Source organism: Copadichromis virginalis, linkage group LG13 (genome assembly GCF_057382275.1).
Source record: "Copadichromis virginalis isolate Kocher_CV1m ecotype Utaka linkage group LG13, C_Virginalis_male_GT1.1, whole genome shotgun sequence".
Taxonomy (NCBI): domain Eukaryota; kingdom Metazoa; phylum Chordata; class Actinopteri; order Cichliformes; family Cichlidae; genus Copadichromis; species Copadichromis virginalis.
The window spans coordinates 25252140-25279660 of record NC_140630.1 but is presented as its reverse complement, the minus strand read 5'-3'; the positions used below and the strand labels follow the sequence as shown (position 1 = coordinate 25279660).

At 43.9% G+C, this 27521-nt stretch overlaps 1 protein-coding gene across 1 annotated transcript in view; it reads right to left on the bottom strand.

Moving 5' to 3' along the window:
* ptk7b (protein tyrosine kinase 7b) overlaps window positions 1-27521 on the bottom strand; it is a 71648-nt gene that overhangs the window by 42515 nt on the left and 1612 nt on the right. The gene's annotated exons all lie outside the window — the stretch shown is intronic.

Genomic DNA, 27521 nt, shown 5'->3' with positions numbered 1-27521 from the left:
ATCATGCTTAGGTAACTAGCGAAACTAGCGAGCTAACTTCCGCTAGCTTCCTGCTAACTTCTAACTCCGTTAAATGTAATAAATTTTGTTTTCATGGATGCCTGGAAGTTAAACTTCATAGTTACACCTGGTAAAGCAGCAATGCTGATCGTTTTATTAAAGATGAAAGAATTTAGACAGTTTTTAACTCTCAGTGATGCTGCAGTGTTCGTTTGACCAGAAGCATACGGAGTTTAGGACCCAGATTACTCCCAGATTTAAGAGCATCTTAGTCCGACAAATATGACAATAACAACGGCCGCTTGCATGTTCTGCAAAAAAATGTGCTTTGTTGTGTATCTGACGGACAAACACCAAACCAGTTCCACATCACTGAAGTTGCACCATTTTTACAAACCAATTCTGGTTCATCTGTTTCACTCAACAATCGGCCATGTGCGTATGAAAACAAAGGCACTGCGCATGTGCGTTTTACTCATATTCTATCGCGATATTTCATTTTCCTATCGTTGCCTAACATTATACCGGTATTACCGTGAACGGTATAATATGGCCCAGCCCTAGTTAGCATTACAATTAAATAGGAGATTAAAATATGTGGGTATACTTTAAGGCGGGGTTACCTTGCAATTGGCAAGTTGTTACCATGTAAACATGTTGTTTGTATTCCTTAATCACCCCAAGTTCAGCCAAGTCGCTCAGCTCAAGGCTTCAAATTAGGCCTTCACTAACCACTGGGTGACATTATGATGGCTGAGTCCATCTTTTATTCCCAATCAAATGACACACATCTAATTAGGGTTTTAATCAGCCTAATCATTAACTCATATGAAAAAACTCATGATGGACAAACTCATATAATTTGCAAGTAAACAAAGTCGGTACTTCTATTCAAGAGTATGGGAATCCTACTGATCCAAGTTCTGCTGGGAAGCAATCAGCTGGCCATTTCCCATGACCACAAAGTCAATGTGTTTGGGTTGCAGTGCAAAAAAAAGTAGTGGAAATATAGGAATATATTTAAGCTTACCTTTGATGGAAATGCCAACATCAGTCATGTCCAAGCAGACATAAGGAGAGAAGGAAAGAAAACAAGAATGTTAACCATGGGCTCAATGTCAACACAGACTTAACGGCACAATAAAGAGGTGGTTTCAGCCTGCTCGCTTCTACTTTCTCCTCTTGATTTATTTTGTTCGTTTTTGAGGCAACCAGAATATTTTGTATGTTTTTCAGGCGCTCTCCTGGTATAGCATGTGGCGTACCATAGTCTCGCCCCTTTCTTTGTCATTGTACCTCTATCAAAAGTACAAAAATATAAAAGCATTGTACAGAAACACTGTTATAACAGCGTGAAGCCTCCTGGCACAGAAGCCCCCTGAGCGCCTAAATGGAAAGCAGGACAAAATAAATCAATCCAGGTGTAAACATAAAGCTATCTATTCATCCTTCATCCATTTCCTACAAAACTGAATGGCTGCAATGGATTCACAGTTGATCTTTGCTGGCGGCATAAACCTCGGCAGTAACAACAGGAGTGGTCTCGTGGGCTGAACCAGAGGGCTTCTGGGTAATGCTTTCAAGGGGTGGTTGATGGGAGGAGGAGGGGGGGGGGGGGGGGGGGGTGTTTCAGGTCAACACATCTTCCTCTCTTGAGTTCTCTCAGCCTCAAAGGAACAATCTATAAAAAGGTGCACTGACTACATACTGAAAGCCCCCACAAGCACTGAAACATAAATCCATTTTTTTCCTCTTCACTGGCTCCGTCTCCACATTTATATTCTCCCCACTGTTTTGGGTTCATCTTGGCTCAGTGTGAACACCACAGGAAGATGGAAAAAGAAAGAAGCAAAAGCTACATAACAGATAGCAGATCCAAAAAGTGAGACATGCATGGATATCCATTTTGAAGACTCTTTAAGACCAGACCTTTTGCCACCATGGGAGACCCCATGCCCCTCTGCTCACCCTGTGAACACATTGCTTTATTGCCTGTAAAATAGACACAGTGGCCTATTTATAAGAGGATTAAGTAAAGAAAGACAGACAGCAGGAGGGTTTTTTGGTCTCTGCCAGCACTCACAGCCTGAGGGGAGGACCTGTTACAGGGACAATGCAGCACATGTATGCAGCCTTACGTGACCTTGGATGAAGTCTGGGTAGAGTTCGTTGAAGGCGGTGTACAGTGAACCGCACTGTCCCCAGTTAAACTCTGGTCCCACTCCCCCTGTCTTTACGCATCTTCAAAGAAAGGATGTCTATTACATCTCAGCCAGCTTTTCAAAGGTGAAAAGGAAACTCTTGCTCTCGAGCATCATCACCAGCTGGCTCGCTCCCCACCCCTTGCATCAGTAGCCCAGAGAGCAGCTCTGCCTCTTTTCACATCAATGATGACCGCTGCCTCCAGACCTAGTGATTTAATGATTTTTCTCAGGCTTCAGAGGCTGGGTGAGCTTCAGTAACTGAGCCCTGCCTGGCCTTTTAAATTGCCTGCTGCTACCAAAATGATCTTTCCCAGCAGAAAAACAGCCATGCTTTACCAGCAAATGCCAAACAATAATGGATCAAATTACACAGTAAACACAGGAGCATGTGCATGCTTAAATTCAGCTCTCAAACCTACCCACCTCAGATTGATCCATCTTTCCATCTGGGCTAACCCCAGAAGCCAGCCTACAGGGGCTAATACAGCCCCAGTCTAGTTCTCAGGTGTCAGTCCTATTGAAATAAAGCCAGGCGGGACGGGCCACCGCCTCCTTTCATATTCTGAAACAGATCCAGGACCAGTGGGACAGCAGGGGAGGAGAACAAAACCACCAGGATAGGGATCGTTCAACCCTTGTAGACTTGTACACACAGCCTGTTTGTTTTTATTCTTCATTTCGATGGCATGTATTGATCCGCAGCCCCGTGCAGCTGAAGGTCTTGTCTAACAGAGACCCAGACATGCCCTTGCAATGGGTTGAGAGCTTTTGACAAGGATGGGATGTGAGCGGCATTACCAAGAGATGGAAAAGATCCTCCTACCGGCGAACCACCGGTGATAAATGTCCACATAAATACATCATATATGTAGATTCTGCAAGAAAAGACGAGAAGGAGGTGGTGGTTTGTGTGTGGTAGCAATAAAGGTGAACAATGCGTAGCACTCAAAACATCCCTCATTCATCTTTCAACAGGCGTTTCTATGGCAACTGTGGAGAAGACGCCTCGCCTGAGGTCAAAGGTCAATTAAGGTTAATACATTTTTGCTGAGAAAAATCAATAATCTTTCCATCTTCAACGAGCCACCCTACTAGCATGCTTTCACTTGAAAGGGAGTGTTGATATTCAAACATCCACCAGTGACTGATTTCTCTGGCTGCTGTATTTTGTTGCTTCAATAAAATACAGCAGCATTACCCAGAAGCCCTCTGGTTCAGCAGACTGACTTTCGCTTCAGTGCGCATTTCCCAAATTTCCTTAAAATATGTGCATAATACAATGCTGCTTTCCTAATACTTCCCCAAATTCCTTGTACTACAGATGTTGTAAACGATAGCAGAAAAGGGCAGCTTCTTTTTTTACACTGTTAGCCCTCAATCTCCTCTGGGGCATCACCACTTCTTTACCCATTTTATGACAACAGCACTACAAGGACAATCTAACCATGTTCGGTGACCTAAATAAGCCCACAGTCGAAGCGATGCCCACAGGCGTTTCACATATGAGAAATCTACAGCGGTATCGACTGTATGCAGGTTAAGTGTTCACCCACACGGGCATGCCCCATCCAGACGCACTTGTTTAAGGGTTAAAATGCTATTGTGTCAGTGAGGGCCAACAGTAAGACTCCTAGATGCCACATGAATGCTAAGGACGCTTTTAAACAAAGCCGCAGAGCTAAACTGACCTAAAGCCCTGGGCCGAGCAGCCAGCGGCCAACCAGCTCAGTGGGCGACCTGTATGCAAGGCGTATTAAACCGCCAGCGCTCAACAGCACATCAAGAAAAATCACAACAGGCACAAATATTTCTGCACGCCCTGCAGCACAATCCACCAACATCATGAGATACTATACAGCTAATTCAGGCAAATGACATTTACTGAGGAGTTATTTAGATGCTATCGGTGGCTCGGGTCTTTGTGCTTAGGGGATTAGCGCCACCGTGCCCAGCGCTGAAAGGCGTCTTTGTGGCTGTAGTCTTTAGCAGGATGGGAGAGGGGCTCAGATGCCTGCGTGGAGGGTGTCAGTTATCAGGGATCCTGCCATGCCTTGCTAATCTCTGGCCCTGCAGAGTTCCTGAACCCCAGCCAGCGTGTCCAACGCCAGCCTCTAGAGTTCCCTCGGACCAGGGGGACAATGATAGGTATTCACAGGGAGAGGCACTGGACCGTCAAGCTCCTCTCCTTGAGTGAGCAGCATAAGAGCAGGAAGACGGCTCAGGCTGTGGTAAGAGAGGTCTAAAGAACCACTTTGGCCGCCATAAGCATTCAACAGAGACACGCTTCCGACATATATATTGGCACCGTGCAGCCACACAAGCACAAATCCCAGCCAGGCAACAAAGCCACAATGTACATCCTTCAGTTAACTGCCTTCAGTCGTTTCCAGCATGGTATTTTTTCAACATTTCAGCCAAAAAAACCAAACAAAAAACAAGGCAGTCATCTGTTTTTAGTGAGTTAGATTAACCTACTGGTGTCTGTTCTGTTTACATTTTCACAGTTTGCCTCTTTGCTAAGGTGATTAATGTTACAGTAAAAAATAAATAAATTATGCAGCGTTTTATTATCCCGATTTCTAAAAATCTGGAGAGAATTATTCATTTTTCCCGCTTCATCTTTTTTAAAGTCATTTTATTTCTCAAAAGCAACGCTTCAGCCAAACAGCAGGGTGCTCTCTACAGAAAAAGTCAAAATCCCAACTTTATTCCAAACACATTAAAAGCTTAATCAGTCTTCTGTCTACAGTATCTATCCAAAAGTAATATAAAATTCCTGCAGGGTATACCAGCTAATGAAAAAGTAGGTCAGAGGACTACAGTGCCATATGTTCCCAAAAGATCAGCACTGTTCACACTCCTAAACTCTTGTCTGTTGTCTCTGATGTTTTAATTAAATGTAGATGAGCAGGAGGAAGAAAAAGATATGCAACACTGCAGCAATTTTCGTTCCGGGGGTCCCGGAGCTTTAGGAGTTTGAATAGTTGGAAGGGGGTGAAAAAAATAAAAAATAAAGGATTGCGTGGGTGCAGGAGGAGGTTGATAGAAGAGGGAGTAAAGGGAGGGGGGAGAAAAATAAGGGAGCAGTGGATTAGTGAAACTAAATGAAGAGATGATTCAGTGAAAAGTTGGAATTAATTTGCGGTTGTCAGTTTCTCTTTCACAGTGTAGTGTTCAGGGTATGGGGCGTCTTCCCCCACCTCTCCTTGGATCCCACCGCTTCCTCCACATGCCTTGGCCCAGCGCAGCTTGGCTCCCCTTCAGCCCTGCATGGCCTCCTTTCCACTCCACTGGGAAGCAGACATGCAGAGGACTGTCGTAAATGCTTGGCTGCAAGACTTCACAGACCGCAGTCTCATCTCCTCCTCCTTAGCTCTCCATTGTTCTCTTAACCTGGTTTTACTGTCTGGCGTGATGTGCCGAGACCCCCCTGGTACCAGCTCAATCCTGGTTCAGCACACCCCATCTACTTCTTTCAAAGCTGTAAAGAGCTGGGCAGATTTTGGTCCGGGCTTCGTTACAGTAAGCCAAGTCCCTGCAGGCATATATCCAATCATTTCAACAGTTCTCTGGCTTCAAAAAAAGAGCTATAAGAATTCAGGCAGAAGATCAAGCAGTGCACTGCAACAACTGGCCTGTAAAGTGAGTTCAGACTCTGTGCTAACTGCTCCGAGGTGAAATACTGTAGAGCAAACATACAGCCCACGGCCAAAACAGACTTAACTAAGGGATCACAAAGCAGATTGGTCTTGACAGCTCTGAAGAACTGGAGGTCTCTTTCACTAAGCAAAGGGACGCGACACGCTCAGGCAATCAGGGACATCAAGTCTGTGGCGTCCCAACAACAATCCCAAGACCCCCACCCTCTCTCTCTTTCTCTCTCGCTCTCACACACACCTCTCATTTTGGCACTGCAGTGGAATGTAGCTGCTAACGGCTCGGTCCCATCCCGGTGCTCACTGAGAAGCTCAATACAATGTCTCTTTTCAAAGGAGAAGCTCAGATAAAAGCAGGCAACTTAATTGCCTTGGCTACAATAGAAACCTCCCTGTAAGGCTGTCCCATTTCCCCTGGCAATTAGGATTCACTTCCCCCCCCCAGGTACTTGTGAACGAGCCGTGGGGGCCGACTCTCCTGCGACTGAGCCGTGGCACGAGGACAAGATTCCACCTGTCGTCCGCTAGTTGTCTACAGGGCGTTAGGACATGATGGATTGTTTCCCTGGTACTTACACTACTTGGATACAACGGGAAGTAAAGGAGGCCAATATTAGTAAGAAAAACAGCTTTGGCAACCTATCCAAAGATAATACCATTAGGGAAGTACATATACAAATAATTAAGCAATGTGGAATGTTCCCTATAGATTTATTAACACATGCACTGTGACTGCAGGTTTCTGGATAATATCAGACAAATGCAAGAACAACAAGATTACTGGATGTAAAAATTATTTGCCATCTGATACCAGCTTGTTTATCTGAGATTTCTGGCACTCTTTCAGAAGACCGAGTGGCTGTAAACCAAGGGCATCTTGTGCCTTTGCCTCTGACTGAACAATGAACCGCTTATGAGCAATAATTATATGGTGAAGACGCTGGTTAGCCAGCTACAGCGGTAAGGCCTCAACGGTGGAGTTTTTCACTATGATTAAAGCAGAATAATTAGCTCTAATAACTTCCTGCTTCACACACACACCATCTCCTGCAGGTCATGCTTGCAGAGAACGAACAATGTTTTTGCTTTTTCCCGGGATTCCGTGTCAGCAGCGACGTGATGAAGACGCCGAGGAGCGTGAGATGACCGCACTCCTAAACATGCGTGTGTGAAATGTGCACGCTTGAACACAGGAATGACACACAGACGCAGGAACACAGAGGGGCTGTTTGTCAGATTAAACTAAGAAGGAACTGAGTGACAAAACCACCTATTATAGGCTCATTTGTATGTACATCACAGCCTCTCTTTGTATCGGAGTAAGATGTGTTGAGGCGCGCTTCTCGGCTCCTCAATGAGAGAGTGACAGGCTTGCAGAAACCCAGCTACCCCAACCCCCAGCCCTAAAAACCCCAGTAAAAAACCCCGCCTTGAATGAGATCTCTGCAGTGGTTCCGCTAAAATCCGTTCGACATTAGTATGGGCAGCCACTCATTCAGAGTGGGACGGCCAACATACATGACAGAAACAAAACAGCGCAGAGGAAACGAGGCTGGCGAGCACTAATGAAATGGTTCAATTAAACAGCACTCCAGAAACCGCCGTCGGTTTGAGTACACACGTAAGATTGTGTGAATAAATTAAAGTTGTAATTACAAAATCAGATCATACGTTCTTATCACCACTACTGATTAATGAGGGAAAATGTGCTGATGGTTCATTTAAATCCTTATGTATGATGATGTTCTGCTCACTCACAACTTGCATGTGTGTGTGTTGCTATGTGAATAATGTGGATTAGTAGGGATTATTATACAGCAGCCCATTATTAATGGTCCCACTCTAGTTTAAATCGCACCACCCTTTAGCCACATTCGCTCTGGAGCCCCTTTTCAACTCCTTCAGTCTGTTGAAAACAATGAGACCGACTTCTACAAGCCCAAATCCAAAAATATTGGGATGCTGTGTAAAATATGAATACAAACAGAATGCAAATCTCATAAACCATCTCATATTTTATTCCAGAGAAGATGGTGATTTCTGAATCATGCTGCTTCTATGGATCATAGAGCCTTGACCTGCAGTCGTGGGTGGCGCAGCAAACTGTGTTCGCAGGCAATCATTTGTGGAAGTGTTTCCGGAGCCCACGCAGTGATTTCCATGACAGAGTGGTCACTGTTTTCAGTGCAGCACCGTCTGACGGTCTGAACATCGTGGATATCAAATATTGTTCCTCACGCACAGAGATTTCTCCGCCTTCTCTGATTCTTCTGATGACGTTATGAACTGTAGATGATGAGATATTCTTTCCAAACTGTTTGCAATTTTACATTGAGGAACATTATTCTGAAATTTTTCCACAATCTGCAACAGCTTTTTGCAAATTGGTGAGCCTCTGTACTTCTCTGGAACTTTGCCTCTCTTGTTCTGTTTTTCTTTACATTTTATGCAACGTTCTGACATTTTTGAATCTAGGATTGCATAGAAAACTGTATCATGACTTCCATTATGTTTTGGACAGCTAACCCATGTGATGCAACACTGGTAAATCTCTGACCCCCCCCCCCCCCCCTTACTTGTAGTTTTCTCAGAAATATCTTAACACTTATTCGATTGATGGATAGCATTTGGTGCAACGTTACATGTAGCACAAAATCATCAGGTCACAATCAAAGTGCAATCATTAAACTGTGTCTGAGAGCAGTTTTTGGACTGACAGGAACATTCACACTGAGGTAATGTATGAGGTAATATATGTATTTCGGCAAAGGGAATGTGGAAAAGAATTACAATGGATCCAAAACAGACAGAACTGAAAGGAAAATATTTTTAGGGTGCTCAGGATCTCAGGCTGGAACAAAAGTTAACATTTAACAAGACAGCAGCCCAAAAACAGTGCCTCTGAAAATCTTTGTGAAAGTCCCAGAATAGATCCAAACCTGGTCACCACACAGCACATAGGAAAGACTTAATAACGGCTTTCAACTGACGCTCCCCACAATTCTGCCAAGAAGGACGAGAAAAACCTCCAAAAAAAAAAAAAAAGGTGTGCCAAGCTCGTAGGATCACTTCCAAGAAATCTCAAGGTTACATTGCTGCAAAAGGAGCTTTAACCAAGTGGAAGGACTTTATACTTAAACTTTACAAATTATTCTTCTTGCATTTTTATTATGGAGTGCTTTTTTCCTATTTGGGGGGGGGGGGGGGGCAGATTTCACAGCGAGTCTGAAAAAAAACTTTAAAAAATGCTGCTGAAAACTAGATATCAGTCTCTTTATTCTTCTTCCAGTGAAGAAAGCCCACACTTCCTTTGCATGCATAGCTAAACCCAATAACCTTGCATATTTTCCTATAGGAAGTTTAGAATTCAGAGTGGTGATATGCCTGCAACATGCTGTTCTGTTAGTGCAAATGGGATTTACTCACTAAAAGCTCTGATGAGTCAAGGACGGTCCACTTTGGCTAAACTCTCTCTTGGATCTTGTTGGCTGATCAAAGTCTTCTACTAGCTGAGACTGTAATCTCCTAACCTCACAGCTAATATTAATAGGCCCAGGAAACCACACTCCCACTGGCAAGAATCTCAGACAAACAATGCCTCTATCTCCCACAGCTCCCCCAGATCTCCCAGCTGTATCAGCCACAGGTTAAGTGTTTCATTCTGTCTGTGTTTTAATGGCGCGCTGGGGGGTAAACATTCACAGTGACCAAAAAACAAGTCATGGCTTCAGAAAAGGCATTTAAATGAAAATCACTGAATCCTGTGAGTCACACCTCTGTTAAGCTTACATGCATTTCCAAAGACGGATCTAACACCTACGTGTCATGCATTTAGCACATGAAAGCCCGCTGCGAGAACAAACAAATGCTATTCCATGCATGTATGTGCATGCATGTATGTGCATGCATGTATGTGCATGCATGTATGTGCATGCATGGATCACAAAAGGCTTGAGTCCAGGCACTCTTGACACTTGGTAATGAGCCCACACAATCTCCTTACCAGTCATCTGCATCCATCAGTGACACACAGGGGGCAGATTAGATGGACTGCATCCATCACCTGACAATGCACGCTATTCCTACAGGCTTTATATTCCAAGGAAACCAGATCTGGAGCACTCAGTTTCCCTCCTCTGTGTGTACATCTGTGAGTGTTTTCTGGGCAGTTGTGAGCATAGGAACTAGAAAATTAGATCTGTGACCCATGAAAAGGGACGCTGTGTACTCAGCCTGTCGCTGCCAAAAAAATAAATGAAAAAAAATCCCTATTTCAAATTGTTACTTGGCATAGCAACCATCACCTGCATGCAAGAACATCACATGTATAGTCACCGTGCACAAAAAGCTGCACAGGATGAGCAAAGACAGGGATCAGGCAAATCGCAGATCTCAAGACACGAAAGGTCAGCCTTTCCCTGCCCGAATTATTCATTTAAACCCACAGAGAGACGTCCGCAAAAGACTGATTCTGTTACAAATGTCTGCTTCAACACATCTCCTGCAAGGACCAAGTGGTCCATAATAACTGCCAGTTCTAATGGACGACTTGGCCTCTGCACATTAGGTATTTAAAAGAGGCAAGAGCACTTTTTTTTTTTTTTTTTTAACTGAGTGACAGATGAAGCTCCTAAGCCGCTGGAATTTCCAGTTCTTCCAAATGGTGTAGCTGTGTGAAAGAAGAAAGGAAAACTGTTCCCAGCTCTATAATCTGTGTCATGTCATTTGATTAGTTAAATTTTTTAAAGGGGATTTCTAAAACAGAATGGGGGGAAAAAAAAGTTTTAAAAAGTCATAAATTCAAGCAAAGCCTGGCAAGTTTAAGCTCAGCAGCTGTTACAGTGTACATCTCAATTATAGCATGAAAATTTCCCACATTAGGACTCTGGATGCTGTTGATTGTTGAAGGAGAAAAGAAAATGTTATACATTATTAAATTTGGAGCTAGCCAGGTGGTTTTACAGCCTGTGGATGCATTAAAGAGTAGTTTACACTTTATTGCATCTTGGTAATGTTCGGGGTTTGAGCACAGGACACCGAAACAGCTCTTCATGCTGAAATGCACCGATTAGGATATCTTTGACCTGGGCTCTAATTAAATGGTAATCCCCTTTAACAGACAGCAACAGCTACCCAAATCTTTTTCATCCCTCCATGTCACCCCGAGGCATCCCCTGTAACATAAATCTCGCTCTCCACCCGTCGCTCTAAGCTGCTGAAAGTCGCAGCACCCGAGAAGCTGGCACTGGCTGCAGAGAGGCAGCTCGCATTTCAAGACAAAGCTCAATCCTCTGTCAGAAAGGAGACACTTTCCAAAGCAGCCCTGCCATTTATCAATCTGGAACCTGTTTTTCTGCCTGTTTCCCCGACTCACACCTCCACGCTGAAAAGCTGCCCAGGAAAGCTGCCTTTCGCCAAAGAGAGACTAACACGTTGCCAGGAATCACGCTCAAACCGAGCTTCTCCACTGGCTGTGCGTGACTGGACAGCGAGTGGACCCCGCCTATATTCACCTCTGCCTCATTTCCCTCGGCCCTGAGAATGATGTGTTTTATTTTAACGTGATGAAAAGAAAAAGAAAGAAAAAAATCAATTAAACTTCGCAAAGGTATGCAAGGTGACACGGCCTCTGTTTGAGTTTCACACAAACAGAAAGAGATGGGGTCAAGGTGGGCTGACAGCGTTTGCGTCAGCGCGGCGTTCGTTCTGCAAAGTTTGAATAAACTACAATTTCTGTAGAGACTTTTGCCCCCCGGCACAAAGAGCCCAAAAATTTACATCCTGAGAGTTATCAACACTCTAACAGTGCGGCTTTTGTCCGAGTACACGCACGATTAAAAGCAGCTGAGACCGTTTTACAGAATAATGACACTGTGTCAGAATTTAAAATCTTGTTAAACACACAACAGGGATGCAGCTTGTTGCAATGGGGTTTCCTGTGTGAAATAACAAGGTGGGGAAGAGGCGAAAAAAATCAGATAATGATCTTGTAAGGAGCAGATTTGCCTCGTTTTAAAGGTCAGAGGTCATCCTATACTACACAGACTCCGACTCTGGCTTACATGTCAGTTATAGTTTGCCGTGGCTTACAGCTGAGGGTCAGGATAATGGTTTTCTCCTGTGCTGTAACAAAGACAAACTAAACTCTGAGGCACACCCAGCCTCCCTGTGTGACTTTCATTAAAGACAGCTTTCTGCCACTTGTGGATTACAACAAGGAAAATATCCGAGCTTTGCAACTCAATATTCTGAATGTATTCTATTACAAGAACCCGCCTCTTTCCTGAGGCTAAGAAAATGTAAACCTCTTGCAACATCAGTGTTTTGTTGAACGGACAAATTACAAAGAAAACACTTGACATTAAGGGAGGGAGGGAAAAAAACCTACAGGCTGGCTGAAAGGTATGTGCGATGTTTTGTTGATTTTGCATGAAGCCATGATTCCATCTGGATTAGCAGAGCTTTCTTGGATTGAGGCCAAAAACAAACAAACCAAAAAAAGAAGATCAGCACGCTGGAGATCAGTCTCCTCAAATACCTTCAGTCAGCTTGTTTTCACATTCACGCGGCCACCTGCTCGCTGCTCCGTGCGCTAAACGAGTTAAGAGAAAATGGCATTGCGAGCAATTTCCTGTCGTTTCCGGTCTGAAGACTGGAGCACAGTCAAAGGTGGTGTTGTTGTCTTTGATGTTAAACTGCAGATGAAAAACGTCTGATAAGACCGTGTGCTGCGAGGATGGAAATCACATGAAAACTCCAAGCGCGAGCTAAGAGCAGATGTCTGTGAAGGTCGATGTTCACCTTCACTGGCTCCTTTCAATGTGGAGGAGTAGCAGCTCCGCTCTGAGTCCCTCCCAAATGATTGAGCTTGAGGGTGGAAGGCAGGTTAGCCTCTCGCACCCTGGTGACCCTGAACTGGATAAATGGAAGAAAATGGATGGATGGATCCATCCAAACCCAGAGGTCTGATCTTCTGAGACACCAACTCTTTTAAAGACAAAAGCTAAAGCTGCTGAGTTTGGTAGTGTATCCTGTTAGCTTTAGTTCCTCTTAACTATTTTTACACATGAATGGAATAAAGAACCAAATCTAACAGTTGACACCTGTTTTACTTGTTCATCTGACTCCCCATATGTCCATTTATTAAGGTCGGCTAAATCATTCACCACTGTAACTTCACTGCGCATGCCAGGTTTCAAAAAAACCATGGAGGTGCACGGCAAGCTCGAACAGAACCCAAGTGCAGCACTGATGACATTTGTGACTGCCGACAGCTCAAACTGCGAGTGAACGGAGCTAAAAGGACACTTAAATCACAAAGTGGAAAAATCAGCAACTGTTTCATGTTCATTCACTGAAGCGTCCTCATATTCCACCATGACATCCTAAAAAAGGCCCCTGTTTATTAAACGAGTAATGTGCGCTGGCACTAACTCTAACAAGATCTTTAAAAAAAAATTACCAAAATAAGAAGCATATGGTTTCACATTCAATTACTGCCATTTTCTCTCCAGCTCTCATTTTAAAAGAACCACTTGTTCTCCACTAAACAACATCTTGAGGCATCATCTCACCACAGCCCATAGCGACCTCAGGAACTAGCCACCTTAAAGCAGACCTCATTCGTAAAAACAGACCTTAAAGGGACATCAGACGCACCACAAGATCCTGTGAAACGTAGAGCTTGTGGGCATAGAGCAGAAAAAAATGACTAAAGTCTGACTCACAGCGAGGACAGTCAATCCACTGAGCTCCCTGTAAAAACGGCAATAAATCACAACTGCATTTTAGCGTCCAATCCTATTCAAATTGTCGACTTACAAATACTTAAATAAAACTGAAACGTGGGATTAGTAACAGATGACTTCCTATGAATGAAAATCTGTTTTTTAACCCACATGTGCTTTAAAACTACTCAATCCTGCGTCTGAAAAGCCGAAGCAAGACCCTGCATGCAAGTCCTACATGAGCGCAGAGTTATAGCGCGCTAACCTGCAATGTGTGGCGATGTCCTCTTTTTACTTACAACAAGTAAACTCATGCAGCCTCTTGTAATGAACAAATTAGTGCTGTGATTTTATGACGCTGTAACCGCAGAGCAACATGATATCATGGCGACACTAAACATGAAGCTTCTCGTCTTGTACGGTTGAGTTTTCCCCCCTCTTGTAAGTTTCAACAGAGAAAAAGGCAGTGAAAACACCTGGAAGGGGGCGAATTTTACAGCCTGTACTTAACAAATTTAATTGTCAGCACAGAAACACGGGCCCTATCTCTGTCGCATCGCATGACCGCGGAGAAGATCAGGATCACAGGACGAAGCTGGCGAGTGCCAAGATACGATCGCCTCGGCGGAGTGAGTGACTTCCTTTGTTTACTCGGACCCACACACGCAGTTCTTCATGGGACTGATTAGGTTAGTTCCCTTTACAGATCCGTGTTTTTGGGACAGTCCTTGATCCGAGCAAGAACAATCGCTCCCCTATCGTTAGCTCACAGCTGCGCTGACCAGTTGCTCTGCATTTCCTCTGCAGCCCGCCTACCCAAAGAGCGCCCGCTGAAATGTGATGTTTCAGGAAGCCATTTGTAAAACAAAGTGAATCTGGAGCAAGCGGATCCCCCGGTGTGTGACCCCGACCTTTAATCATTCATTACACTTTTTTTTAAAACTTCCAGAGTGCCACTCGGGAGCTCCCACTTCCATCTGTGGTGGTTTAAAACCTGCAGCTCTTCCTCACTCTGAAGCTGGTTAATGCTCATTAGAGTCCATCTGCATTGAAACCTGAGCAGGTCTTTAGGGGTGCGACCTCAGCTTCTCCCTGACCCTCCACCTTCTCGTGGCCTGATATCCTCCGGCTGGCCAGATTGCCCACACTCCTGCCACAAATTTAAGTCTTCATTAGGACATTTACAGGAGCGCGGTAAAACACTGTCTGAATTTATGGCCTAACGACTAACGGCTTTCACTATGATTCACAGTGATTTCCATGCGTGGAATGAAAAGGAGGAGGCGGCAGCTTTGCTTTGTGGCTGTCTGGTTTTGAAGTGTCAGTTAAAAGGCTCCGCTTGTTATTTCAGAGGCGGGAAAAAACTATATCCAGATTTACACCAAAATCAGTGCTTTATCCAGCTCTCCACGATGTATTTTTGCACAAAATGAGACATATTTAAGCCTTTTGGTTTATGCAGCTGTTTGTCAATGTGTTCCCACTAGGCGTAAAAATAAAACCCAAGCCTGCTGGGGGTTTCTGCTACCTTCGCTAAACATTTGTGTACAAGGCTGGACTTAAAATAAGTAACCTGAGTGTGGGTTTGTAGATGTGTGTGTTTACTGAAATAAACAGGGCGCACAGACCAGCGGTTCTGAGAGACTTAGGCCCCGTCGTATGGCTTCAATCCACTCAGCATATTCTCTGAACCTCTCTTAACGTTTCCTTGCTCTTGGGGAACTCGCTCATGTTTAATGCCTTTTGAAAAGGCGCAGAGTTTTAGGAAGAGTTACAATGCCAGAAAAAAGATCAAACAAAGGATGTGAGGTGGAGAAAAAAAGCTGCAGGACATCCAGCTCTCCCTCTCTCTCCTAAGAAATGAGAAACATTTGTGTGTCTATGAATAGCAGTGCTTGTTTAATTCATGACTAGCTTCGTTTTTTTCTGCAAGGTGCAACGTAGTTTGGCCCCGGCAGGCTGAAAATCTGAAGCCTTGATTGTCTAATGAGTGAAGCTGATGTAAAGATAGCTGAGGTTTCATCAGGATACAGTGCGTTTGCCGCGCTTTAACATTTAAAGGAATCGATTTAAAGCGCAACAGTCTGTCAAACCCGACTATTTAAGTGGAAAGGTGTGCCAGCTTCCCCTTGAGGTGTTGTATAAATCACCATGAGGGAGCTGCGATTGCAACATCCCAACAACACTATGTGAAAAGGAGCACACAACCGGAAAATACTACAGCTCTGTTTTTTCCACTTTGAAAGATTTCGGCGGGGGCGTTTCTGATCGTTCTGCGAGACACCTACAGTACGAACATGACATTTATTGAAAGCACGCCACGGGATTTCTCGCCGTTTTTACATCAAGAGCGTGAGACATGGTTGCAGAGCCGGGCTGGTTTTTATCCCTTGACAGCATGCTGCCGTCCGTGAGAATGTTCAAAGAGCCTGAGCGAGGGATAGCAAAGGAGGTTCACCCAGGGCTCGTGTGTCATCTGACCTCATTTCTGAGATGGACCCGGGAGGTTGCAGGGAAGGCAGAGGTGTAGCTTTCACTACAACCTTTTCTTTTGCTTCCTGCAAAATGACAGGACAAGAGGAGGGAGGGAGGGAGGGGGGATGTGTGCACACAATGGCAGAGTAAGATGTCTGCCTGGAAACCATCCATGGGGAGATGAAAGAGCACCGGTGAAGTCATGGTGCAAAAACGCAACGGGCAGAAATACGCGGCTCCATCTCTGAATAACGAGTGAGAGGAGCATTCGATTACAAAGACAGGGAGAGCAGGAGAAAGCAAAGGGCGCATAATGCTACAACGCATGGATGATATGTTAGCGCATGCACAGCATTCATCATCTGGGCTGGACATTATTAAAAGGTGCAAGGACTGCTGCAAAGGTCTAAAAGATTATTTGAGAACACATCATTTCAGTGCAACAAGAAAAAAAGAGCAAAGTGGGTGTCCAGTTTGAAAACTGCAAGTCTGAACTAAGCTCCTCCGCCGACCTGCTTCAACACAAACAAAGCTCTTGATGTAAACATACAGATAAATATTCGCAGGTGCACAAGCGACATGAATGCGGTGATGTAAAACACACACTTAAACAAAAAGTCTATTGTCTGTGTTTACATAGTTTAAAAATTCCAGTGGCAGTGGAAACCCCACAGCACACGGTCCCCATCTGCACCACAGGAAGTCAACAGCCAAACAGCCGCTGGCCTTCTCCTGTCACCACGGCTCCTGGCCAGACCCGTAGGGAGATTGCAGTCTTTGCCCGCCACCCTGACAACACACGCACGCTCAGGCTACACCAAAGCCACACAGTGCTCAGCGAGGAAAGAGAGGACCTTGGTCCTTTGTCTGGGTCCTAACCTGGATGAGGACACAGAGCAAAGGTGAAAGCTGCAGCAGGGGACAGAGAGGACTCTGCGGAGATCCTCATCCGCTCTGACGCAACACCAGGAGGAAGCAACCACAACAAAACATCTATTTCCTCTGCTATCTGGCACAAACCCAGGACCATTGTCAATTGTCAGACACAACATGGGCATTTCTGTCTATCCTCACCTCTACAGATAAGGACAGGAAACACTGTCCTGCGCTCCATAATCGGCCAGGTTGTGTCGGCTGGCTGCACCTGCACAGAGCAGCCTATTGTAGTGGTGTGTATAATGTTTGTCCTCTGTAGGGATTGAGTGGTGTGGGGTTTTTCAGGGCAAATACAGATATTGTTGACTGAGGCTGGTAATAACAATGTCTAGATTTCCATTTTCATTTCACCCACAGACAGCTGACAAACAAGGAACAAAGGAATAGTTGGTGCCAAAATATTTAGTGCATACTTTCTACTAGAACATAACAGCACTGTTTTGCAGGTGTTCATGAAGAACTAGGTGGTTTTGACCTTCTTTAATAACCAAATAAATAAACGGTGGGAGTCACCAGACACCACATGGTACAATGTTATCACAACACTTCACTCATAATACGATATTATTGGGGGTTTTATCCAAGAGGACAAAGTTATCTTCAATTCTTGTTTTTTTTGGTGCAAAATAAGATTGTCATGCATACAACACTGTCACTCGCACTGCCGTCCGTCTGCGATTAAATGGGCACATAATGGTACATTGCAGATTGGATGATTTGTTAGTGCATGCACAGCATTCATCGTGTGGGCTTGGCATTATTAAAAGGTGCAAGGACTGCTGCAAAGGTCTGCCATCAGTCTGCGATTAAATGTGGTCAAGTCGGAAATTACATGCTGGTAATTAGATCCATTTCTAATAATAGAGCAATGAACTGTTATAAATCATCAAAAACTGTACATCTGCTGCTGTCTGCATACACAGAAATTCACATTTAACAGAAACAAGCAACTTCCTGCCCTGTAAAATATAACCAGAACACAACCAGCTGGCAGCCAGTTGACTCGAGTCCCTTCGAGTTGTGTTCATTGACAAACGTTGACAGTCTGTGTGCATTTATAAACTAGGCTTCGATTATTTAAAACAGCATCAAAAATCTCTGAGGGTGACTGTAGTCAGTCCAAGTCAGACTGCAACTGTCTGCGGAGAGGTTGGTTTTTACCAGGCCAGCTGCGCGGTCCAATTTCTACTCCTGTGGCTCAGTCTTAGCTTGCACTGAATTAGCTTCGCTTTGTCAAGCTAAGCTAATTAAGAAAGTGTATCCAGTAATGCTGCACTGATTTTTTTCCCCGCCTCTACAAATGATAACTTTAATCCTCCTTTTTCACAGAGATGCATTGACTGCCCATCCAGGGTCAATGCTCAGCGCCCTAGCTGGCACTCTGCCTGACTGAGCGGTCAGTCTCACGCACCTTCTCATCTTCTCATATCTCACGATTGTGAGACGCTAGCAATGTCACAGTCCGTGCACGCTAACACCCACATGCCAACATGCTGTTAAAAGACACAAAGTTTGTAATAAGTGCAAGTATTCAAGGAGGGAACTGCCACAAAAACATTCAGGACAACAAATCTAATCATTCACTTAAAACAGCACCAACCAGCTGAATATGCTCAGTTTGAGGAAGATAAAACGTGAAAGTGGCTGTAGCTAAGGAGAGCCAGAGCTCAGAGACAGACAAAGGCCAGCAGGCCCTGCTATCTTCCCTTGATATGAGCACTGATAAGCCCAAAACAATGAGGAAAACATTCGAATTCATGGCCCTACAGAGAAGCTGTTCTCTGTAGTTGGGGGAAAGAAGCTTAAGAAACCAGATTAAATTACATCAGACCAAAGCAGCAATTTTTAAATCGAACTATTTATACATATATAGCATAACGGTGGGTGCACAGTAACAAACCACTGAGAGAAGACCCTGTAACCTCCTGCAGTTTTGGGGGAAATTACAAAGTTTAATATTTTCTTTCATCATGAACATGAAATTAATTGAAGAAATGTTGATTTTACATTGATGTATGTACAGTTATAAGTCCAAAAAAGAAAATCATAGTGACATTTTGTCAAAGCCAGTAATGTTTTGTAGTATTATAGAGAAAAATGAGATTTCAAACCATTTATTTTGGGCTGTGAAATTATAACGGAGCATAAGGGGTACTGTGTTTTTTCAGTACTTACTACCTGTTAAAAAAGGTTTCCGATGCAACTATTAAGACCCCAAGTGTAGATAACCGAGAAGAGATGGACTGAAGTAATTTATGTTGGAAAGCTTTTATGAATTTTTGGTGTATTTGGGAGTAGGGATGAAGAGATTCTGTATACTTCTTATTTTCTCTTAATGCAGCACAATTCCTAAAAGAAAAAAAAGGGATACTCGGATCAAATTTGCCCCTGAGGAATTTTATTCTTGGCAGTGGAAAAAACAGCTTTAGACTGGTGAAAAATAGGCATCCAGGGAAACCCAGAGATGTTTTTAATTCATTGAAAACACAAGAATTTTTCATTAAATATACAGTAAGACAACAAGACAGAATTAAATTTTAATTAAACTTCAAGAGCTGACCCATTCATCACAAAGTCTGCTCAGTAAAAGCTAGAATAGTGAGGAAGGAAGGAGGGAGTGTAGACTAACAGGAAGGATGTTTCTGCAGCAGATGCTCCAGACTGGTGAAAACAAGTCAGAAAACAAGCGAACCGACTGAATTTTCCGCTCCTGACATGACACCTCGCTGCTGGACAGCCTGGAGGTGTTTTGGTCAGGAGGACATGAGCCCGAAACAGAGTGAGGAACCAGACGCCTTTGAATCAATACAGACAATTTGTTTGGACAAAAAAAACAACATCCCCAAAGCAGCTGTCTGAATAAAACACAGCTGCACGCTCATTTCAGCTGAGGAAACATCGAACAAAGGCATAGTTTTACAGGGAGGGGGAAAAAACCGTCATGCTGCAAACCTACTCAGTTATTCTGACTGTGCTGTGCCATCCCTCTGTCGGAGTCGATTTTTAAAAAAAAGCACTGAAGTCTGGCTTAACGTAGACTCGGAGGGAGGTTCAGATAGAGGACAGCAGAAAGGAGGACGGGGGTTTAAAGGGATTTCAGCATTTGGCATAGTTTGTGCGACTGGAAGGAAGAAAAGTGAAAAGGGGCAGAGGAGGGTGAAACGGTACAGCAGCAGTAGCAGCAGAGCAGGAACAAGATGAAGCTGGGGATGCCGTGGAGGTTGTTTAACATAATTAAAAACCACAAAATAACTACGCTTGTTGTGTAATGAGCTTCTCTCACTAGCGGTGACAATTACTGTCTGCTAACACAGAACAATGCGGGCCATAATGTGCAAATGCTGCCTGAGCGTGCACGGCTGCAGGAGGGGATGTACGGCTGTAATTATGCACGCCTGCGTACCGAGACTCCGGTCAGCAGAGGTTTCACTGGCCGATTATGTCGCCATTAAATAAATCTAGTGAACGACCGCCTTCGCTGTAAGGGTCTGATTACAGGGCAAATCCCACGCAAATGAACAAAAGTTAATCGAGTGTGTGCAATCCTGAAAAAGAGGCCTTAACAGAGTAAAGATTAAATCTAATTCGAAGTATTTTCACGCTGTTAAGAAGCCCATAGTGTCATACCCACTGAGCACGGCAAAGCAGTGCAAAGAGCAGAGGTTTAATCCTGGTTAAAAGCGTCAACTGCAAGAGGGCAAATGAATGAATTACTCACAGGGCCTGTGGGGTGGGGGGGGGCTGTTCTGATGTTTGGCTTTAAAGCCAACAAAGCTTTCTTACACTTCTGGCTAAAAGTCACCTTTCTTTTGAACACTAGCTAGACTTTATGAGAAAATACAAACCAATTCCTTTCATACTAACACGACACAAACCTAAAGAGGTCAATTACTAAGAAAGAGTTTGTTGTAAAGTTAAACCATAAGCAAATATATTAAGCAGAACTTTGGCTGGAGGTAGAAGATGCAAACAAAGGCAACGACCAGTTAGTTTTTCCGCTATCCATTGCAATATTTAAACCAGCTACAGATGGACAGTAATAAACACACAGAAATGAGCAGCTGGATTTTTCTTCGCCCTACGCCACAGACTGAAGTCCGCCTGCCAGAAATGTAAATACGAGTCACGGCAACAAAGACCTCAGTCGGTTTGATTGGTCCACTTGGTAAGCATATTAAATGCGATGCCTCCTTTAATCAAAATAGTCATGTGTAATGGGCTGTAATTGCATCTGGCTTGCACGATGCTAATGCAAGCCATCATCCTGCTAATGTAGCCACATGTGTCTCTCTTGCTCCCGTAGCGCTGTGACTGCTCAGTATCGATTAGCTTCAGTGAGATCAGCTCAGTTTCAGTCGCCACTGTTTTGCAAAGAAACTCGAACCGGTTGCATTAAAAACCTCAGTGTGTAACAGTAAAGCGCTGAATGACAACGAGAGCAAAAGGAGTCGAAACTAAGACAAAAACAAAGTCAGAGACAAAAATAAAAGCAAAGCTGGAGCGAACTGTGACAGATGCATGGTAATATAATCTAAATGTCTTCAGCTCTCAAAGACTCAATTAACAAGGACTGCCCTGGTGCTCAGGAGTACCAGCTGTCCCTGTTTGTCACTTTGGGTCAATAACTCTTACAGTTAATTGTAAACACGTCTGCACACACACACATAAATCTCTAAGTGAGACATCCCCAACTTTGTCCCCATATTTCTTTCAGTGCGGTATTAAAGAAAACGCTTTTGAGAAACACTGCTGTGTTGAGATATTCTTCTACTCTTCACAGCTTCGGAGAACATGAGCGGTACTCTAGTTTGCACCTCAAATGTATGAGCGCGGATTCAAAGGAACCGGGGAGCTCTAAAACATTCACAGCCACCCTGCGCCAAGAGCTGATAAAGCCACCAGCTTCACTCATACATTATGCTGGCTACATCAGTAAATCCCAGCTGCTCAGCTTTAGTCAGGTACCGGGTCCAGGAGGTTAACACTGTACAGGCTGCCATGGAGACAGACGTGGCCCTCCTGGAAGCCACGGCAGGAAGATGAAACGGCAACAGCAGGAACACGGCCAAAAATAGCAGGAGGAGGCTGGACAATACGAGAAATTAGGATAGAAACAAAAATATGCAATCTACTCAAAGAAAAGAAAGTCTTCAGAAACAACAACTGGTCTGCCCGCAGGGTCAGTCGGAGCCAGCTGGAGATCTGAAGATCAAACATCGCTAACGGCCTTTCTCAATAAACACCAGTGGCCTTGTCAATCTGTTTAAATCCGCTGCCGTGCCAAGGAGGAGCTGAGGGGTGACTGAGAGCCCAGTGTCACTCTGCCTGTGGCCTATCGCTATGATGAGTTCATTCAGCCTCAGGACGCAAAGAGTTAATGGCTGCTGGGATTATGCAATGGCGCCCCAGACGCCTTTTCTCCTCTCCTGCCCTCCTTTTTCTTCCCCAACTCCCCTTCAAACGGGGCGCAAGCCAAATTAGGCATTCCTGCACGTTTCAATCAGATGCATTTGAATGCGACGTTAGCTCCGCGCATGCTTTGGCACCAATGCGAGAACAAAACAGGGGTTTTGTTTCACTCCGAAGCCTCCCCTCGCCAGGGCCTCGCACCTGCCCTGCAGGGGGAAAAGTTGTAAGGATTTACAACCGTCTGAGCGGGTTACAGCTGCAGTGTGTCAGGCTAGTAAAAACACATGTATTTCATCATTTAAGGTAAATGTGATACTACAGGTTATCACTAAAAGCAGAAGGGTGATTTCAGCCACGGCAGATTAGACAGGGTGGAGGTGAAGGATGGCAAGAAGATGTCACGCATGTCATCTGATAAGAGAATAATAATGTCACATTAGTGAGACATCAAGTGAACGAGGGAAGAAAACCTGATCTGATTTATTAGATTAGTTAGTTCACTCTTTCACCTTTTCCTTCACAAGTGAGACCGGACCTGGGAAAAGGATCAGGAGATAAGATAATATACAACACCCCAACGTAAACACCCTCAATGCAATCTCAGGCAGGCCTCATGTGGGCCAAACCTTCAACAAAAAAACAAAAGACCCTGCACATTTTTACTTTTATAAGGTGGATTTTCCAGACTCTGTCACAACAGTGATTACTTTCCCTTTCACTGCAGCGACTGCAAGACAAACAGCACAAAGTTAGCGTTCTTGTTAGAAAGTAACTCTCCAGGAATGTGTGAAGGCATTCGACCGGCTGTGAAAGCTCATTCCAGATGACGCCTAATTATCATAAAAGATGGGAAAAAAAAGTGTAGCTGAGTAGGTGCGTCTGTGCTTGTCCTTTTCAAACTCAAACATTTCCCACCTTAAATCTTAAAAACCTCTAATTTAGATCCAATCCTCTAAAATAAGACATTTTAACAAGTGTTCAGAATCAGAATCAGAATACTTTATTGATCCCTGGGGGAAATTATTTTTTGTTACAGTGCTCCATTATAAACCAACATTAAGACAAGACAGACAATACGCTAACTAAGAATAGTACAATAATAGTACAATAGTTGCTTTGGCTAATCAGACTTACCAGTAGAGCCCAAACAGATGTCTGCTGGTTACACAAATAAAAGAAGTCAAAATGAGATTCATTTATTACAGGATCTATAACAAGTCAATGGCGACCAATGAAAATAACTCAATTAAGACTTGCAGTTTATTTTCTGTCTATTGATTGTTGACTAATCACTCATCACTGCTTTCTAGGTGTGTGTGTGTGTGTGTGTGTGTGTGTGTGTGTATAAACTAACAAAAAAGCCCATCTGATTGGAAGATTTCACCACTTGAGCTCTGATAAATTTGCCAACTGGGTAGGCAAGTAATTGAAAACGCTATAATTTCTGTGCATAACACAAAATAAGTAAAGGGGGGGTTAACCGCTAGTCCAGTCCAGACAGGAGACAGAGCCATAGAGGCACCGAGTCGATAAACAAGAGCGATCCTTCCACATGAGACGGTCGAGCACAAGAAGCAACAAACCAAATGCAACAGGAAACAAGGAAAAGGAGACGGGAGAGCTACAAGGGTTGATTCCAATCACGACCACAGGGCCTTGCAGCAGGAGCCAGCGCAACCACACGCATGCACAGCATCACAGAGACATGCACGCAGCACTCAGTGGGTCATTACAGAAACAACAGGGGCTGCAAAGAGCAGTGGTCAGTATAAAGAAAATAAACCTGCACATATCAGCAGGTAAGCTTCCTTAGGCGCACATACCAAACATTAAATGTCAGCGCCTGGAAAATAGTAGTCAACACTACATCTTATAAGCTATCACATCCATCTTTCTTTCTTTACTCTCCCTCTGGGGCTGGTGAGAGTGTTGTTTTTGGCAACCACTGATCCATAACTTCAAAATGACTCCAAACAACTCATTTAGCTGGCAGGAAAACTAAAACGAAAAAGAGCTTATTCCCCATAAGAAAAATAACATAAAAAAAGAAGGCTTTTATTGACACAAGAGAGACCATGTGCAGAGGCATCACAGTGACATGCGTTTGCCAGCTGACAAATCTTCAACAGTGCTGTGTGCCTCCAGTTCCCAGCATCCTTAAAGCTGGCACACCTAGATCGATTTCGGGGTCGCTGGAAGGACGGAAAACCGAGATGATGAAGACGCATCAATTTAAAAATGACATGGACCCCAGTGGGCTGCCATGAGTGTAGCCTCTGCAAGAGTGCAAGAAGATCCTCCCCCCTGGGAAAAGAGCCTTCCATAATGGGAGTGAATGCAAGCCGGCTTAGGAAAACAGGGGACCGTGGAGTTCAAAAGGCTTCACCTAAACCTGAATAAACACGGCTGATAAACGACCAGAAATAAGAGCCACCGAAGACGCTGAGAAATCCTCCCCCCTTGTTCACACAACCAGTGCTACCAGTTAAAGTCTCCCATATGCACAAACGCGCCGAGACCCCGATCTGTACAGACAAAATCCGCGGAAGACATTTTGATACGAGAGCGTAGATAAACACAGGTGTTACTCATTATATTCATTAAGGCCCGGTAGCTAAATACAGCAGAGCTTTCATTACTTTCATTGCACGCCTTTGTTTACCTACTCTTTAAAGGTCTAAACGGCTGCTGGGACATTCCTCTCCTCTTTGCTTTGTATCGCTGGTCTATGCTCTAACAGGAATGGTTTGTGCTATTTCACTGCTTCCAAGGGGTTTTATCAAGTCTGCTTATGGGTCCATTTGCGTATCAATACTTCAGCTGCTCCCTTTCCCCCCTCCCACTCACAGAAAACTGATCGGGAATCATCGAGGCTTCTCAGTGTCAACACAACTGTTTAATTAACAGTAGAAACTGAAAATAGTAGGAAAAAAAGGTGCGAGTGTGACTCAGATGAGCAAAAGCTTCACTGTTGTGACACGCCACCATTTATAACACTTACAGGCATATGAATGTCACAGACTGGACCTGTTCTTGATTCTTGTTCTTATTGACTAACCGGTAAACCGGCTGGGGCTGTATTGTGGCCAATATTAACACGAGGTATTGATAACTGATAACCATCAGCTTATATTGAGAGTATATTGCTCAATAAATAACATAAATTGGAGAAGAGAAACCCAGATCGTTTGTCTTTGTCACTGGGGTATTTGGGAGATTCTCAAAAATCAATTACGATAAAAAGGAGATGAACAAATATTTGTATTTTCTGTGTTTATTTTGCTTTTGCTGATATTTATTTCTGACAGAGTAAAAAGAAAAAGAACATTTTTTGAGTGTTTAATCTTTTCATCATATCTTACCTAACTGCAAAACTGAAGGCACACAGATAAAGGTCAGCCATGGACACTGGGAAGTTTCAACAGGCTGATCAACAGAGTGTGAACAAGTAAATAAATAACTACACATAATACATTTTAGGGAACTCTGTATATTTTAAGTGCGACTGAAAGAAATATCAGTATGGGTCTTAAAAATCCTAAATCGGGGGATCGGACTAAACAAGGCAACCCAGAGACCAAAAGAAAGTCAGTGCCATTCAACGACAACAGGCCAAATTACCAATGGCAACGCAACTTAATGCTTTCTAAACTTCAAGGAGAGCGACTGAAGCACTTTTGTGTAGGCGTGACTGATACTGTTAATAGAGATGACAGAAAACAGGGTAATGACATTACATTAGAAGGCCACCTAAACGAACTCTGAAACACCCATCAGCTACAAAATGAGGCATGAGGAGTTTTTTATTACTGAAAAGAAAATTTACCATCAGATCATTAAATAAGTGGAATAATATAACACGTGTAGAAAGGCTGCTGTTAGGTGATGCATTGCACAGCACAGATGTTCATCGGTCTTTCTCAATATCATCTTGTGATGAAATTTCAAAATGCATGAAGACAATCATGCTGCGGTCTGTACTGCAATCCAATCAAATATATATGGATTTTTTATTTTTTTTTCCACATTCAATGGCTCAGTTTCAACACAGTTATTAGAAACAGCTGCGCACGCCTCTGACAGTAAACAGACAAATTCCAAATTCAACACAATGCCCTTCTGTCTTTGTTTAGTCTACATCCCTCCATCCCCTCTGACTTTAAGCATTCGGAGAATCCGCCTTGTGTGCAGCCAAACAGCCTTCAACCCCAGCAGGGCTAATAAGAGGCAAGCGTATGGATTTTAAAATAGAGCAACAGCAGGTGGGTACGCCAGCGAGGCATCCTCACAGCCACTGGTCGACTTTCCAGGATAGGAGAGCTTTGGGATACTGACATCTTGCATCCTTCTACTTGAAACCTTCTTCCCCTTTTTGAGAGATGAACAGATCCAGTGCCGTGCTCTGTGGTTTGCGCAGTGTAGCAACAGCGTTTTGTTTTATAGCAGATTCTAAAAGCCGGAGAGAACATCCACACAGTAAACAAAGTCTAAACTCAGAAGTGATTCCCAAGAAGAAGCTGGACAGGATGTGCATTAATCATCGCAAAATGATGATTATTAGCGTGATAGAGTGATTTTCTCCAGCTGCCCGAGACAGAGAGAGGGAGAAAGATCAAAGACGAGGGCCTGACAAGAGCCGCTCCTCTGCAGCCAGCCCAGTCATTTTTTCACATAAATCTTTCAGGACGGGGAGAGAAACAAAGAGGCAAAGATGATGAAAAATACACCATAGATGAGCAGATAAGAGAGATGCTGCATTAACGTTATGGACATTGACTGGATGAGTGGCTTTCATGTACTCCAGAGGGCTGCCACGTCACGTCGGCTACAAATAGAAACCAGATCAACAGAGGAGCAGAGAGCCGAGCAAAGAGTTATGACTGCCAAGTCAAAATAAAGACAGATCTCAGTAAATATTTGGCCACAGGAACATGGAGTGTTTGGTGCGGACTGCTTCATGTGGGGAGTAAAGATCTCTGTGGCGCTTTCACCCATTCAGGGGCCCCCTTTTTTTAAAAAAAAATACAAAAATAGGGCATTCCTAAGGTTGGGTTAAAAAAGCATGGCTGTCGTGAAGGTACCTGGCTTGGCTCTATTCATTCATTTTATAAACA